Here is a 2,931-nt window from a genome sequence, read left to right as displayed (position 1 = left end):
AATATTTCTGCTTTCCTGTATGCTTTGTAAGCTAAAGTGTCAAGGAGTGCCAGTGTTTTTCTCGGCAACCGGAGGACTACGGTGGCATTCTTGTGGGGTTGTCAGTTTTTAGGTTTTTGGTGTGTGGTATATAAGTCTGTTTTCTGATTTCCTCGCTTTTCTCTAGTGATCACTGAGTGCAGACAATTGATCTGAGAGCCTTTGGTTCTTTCACAAAGATGACAGCTCAATATTTCAAATACAAGGATTTCTGCTTTCCCATTGCCATCTCTTTTGTGTGTTCTCCCACTCAGAGGATTATTCAAAATTATTTTTGAACTCTGAATACTACAGACAGCAAAGCTTAGGACAGATGTTGTGTAAGAAAGCAAACTCTGTGCAACAAACTTAAGTTCATGTATGGTTTCTTCCAGCAGGCTTGCACAATAGGTAGCTTCTTTGAGGAAAAGGTCTTTTAATAAGCAGGCTGAATGAGTGCTTGTATGAAGCTTCAATGTTTGTTTGGCATTAGTTGCAGGGGGTGCTACTAATGATACCATTTACTGTAGGATTAAAAGCATATACTGAAAATCTAATACTTGTGTTTATTAAATTAGAGGTCATTAGTCAGTCTTAAACAGCAGCTTCTTTGCACTATTAGGTGTCTGTTTAAATTGCTCTAAAATCCATAAACTATTGCAGTTCTGACTTACATAGACGGAAGAGTCCTTTTAGTGGAAATATAGGCAGCTAGAATGGCTGAAATAGAACTTCTTCCTCAGTATTGGTCATATGGCTATAGGAAAGCAAATTCTATTAGTTGAACTCCTTGACTGTGTTTAGACGATTTTAGGCTGATGAAATTGTCTGGAAGATTAGCGCAGTTGGTCCTTTTTAAAACTGGAAAAAATTATTGATCAGTGTAATGATTAACCTGCTACCACACTGTTAATACACTGAGAACAACTTACTTTTGATGATTTTTGGATCTTATCTTATGGGGGCTAGGCATGAACGTTTGGTGTTTCTTCTTTTCCATGTTCTGTTGCACATAGAGTAGTATAAATGTTGATTGGTCATTTAGTCTCCAAATCAGACTATATTTTTTTAACTACATCATTAGACTCTACTTAGACTCTAGCGACAGATGGTATGAAATAAATATTAGCACAAACTCTGTCTTGCATTTTGTGTTATGACACTGAATAGTTTTATTAACAGAATAACAGAAGTCAGAGCCCTGCTAACATACTTAGGTTTTTTTCTTACCAGTTCATTGTTATTCCAGAACCTAGAGAAGTATTAGAAAGTTTCGCTATAGGCTTATGGAGCCATACTCTTTATTTATGTGGTTGAGAACCTTTATTGCCACCTTGCATAAAACCTAAATATTCATTTAAAGAGAGACTTGAAGCCCTCGAGAGTATGACTTTGCCTTGGCTTATTTTGGGTTATCTCCTTGGATCTGGCAAAGTGTCCTTGTATCTGCTGCAACTGCTTTTATCTTAAGCAACAAATGAATAAACTCTCCTCAGTTTCATGGCTGCTACTTGGAGTGCTCTAGGTAGTGATAATGTCACAAGAGGATTGGTTTCACACTGGTTTATGCTAAGAAAAGCCTTTAGCAATATTAGAGACAGAAGCAAAAGTAAAAATGCAAGATAAGGAGGAAACCTTGAGATATTTTCTTCCCTGCTCCTGTCCTGTGCTTTCTATTTGCCAGTAGCCTAGTGGAGATGGAGAGTATTGGAACAACTTTCTTCTTGTCCTAGGTCTTGCACTCATGAGACTGGAAAACATCAGAGGTAGAAAATACTTTTTTCCCCTCTCTGAGCTTCAGAATATATTAAATGCAACAGAAACCAAATAACACTGCATTTTCAGGAGTATTGTTGTAGAAATCTTAGAAAGTTCTATTGCTTGATGACAGTAGGAATGAACTTATTTATGTAAAGACATTTCCTATGGTTTCCTTCTCTTTAAAAGCCTTTTGTATTAGTCCTACTTAATAATTGTCTGGCTTTCCAAACCTTTCAAGCTCTGATACATAGCTGCCTTAGCCAGTTTTTGAAAATACCTTCCTCTTGTTTATGTTTGCTTCAGGATTGTGTGTAACAAAGAATGCTATCTGAGAGAAATCAACTTTCTGTGGTCCTCTCCACTGTTCAGCAACCTACTCATCTGGGTTCTTACTACTACTTCAATGATCAAGGGGAAAATGGAAAGTTCATTTAGTGATAATCTCTTTGTAGTGTGGGTAATGCTAATCCATTTGCCTTCCAACTTCAAGAAGGGACAGGTGTTTTGACAGCTGGATTACCTTTTTTAAAGAGATAAAAAAAAATGTCTTTTGTCTTGAAAATAACTGATTCTTTGCTTTCCAGTCCTTTTGATTGTCCACATGACATAGTAAAACATTAATGAAGGTTAACTGCAGTACTCATTGTAGTTTTACGGCTCTAAATAGTTGTATTCAAACAGTATTCTGGTTATTCTGTTCTGTTTCCATTCCATCTGTTCCCTCATCATCTCTTTTCCCCCACAGAAAAATTATTTCTGTAGAAGAACCAGCATGTGATGTTATTCTGTTACTTTTGTGATATGTGTTGATGGCCAAGAGGTGGCAATAAAGACTGTTCAATATTTTGCATGTCTTCACAATTTAGCCAGCATAAAAACCTCTGTTATCCAGCTGGGGACCTGTAAGAAAGAAGCTAGTTGTTTTTTCCCCTGCATCTGCTCCTTTAAGTCTTGCCTAGGAACAGCAGCACTCAAGCACACTGTTATACCCCTGCTGAACCCTACTAAATCTGAAGGACTGTGAGTAGGTGTTGGCAGTTCATCTGCTTTTAGACCGTGGAGGGCTGCCTCATGTTTTTAGGTTATGTTCCTTCTAGCAGTGCTGCAGCTAAGTTGTGGGTTTTCTTGGGTTTAGGTTGGCAAACTCTCATT

This window comes from Athene cunicularia (assembly GCF_003259725.1).
Source record: "Athene cunicularia isolate RWA chromosome 2 unlocalized genomic scaffold, athCun1 chr2_part1, whole genome shotgun sequence".
NCBI lineage: Eukaryota > Metazoa > Chordata > Aves > Strigiformes > Strigidae > Athene > Athene cunicularia.
Note: the sequence above shows the minus strand (reverse complement) of the source record.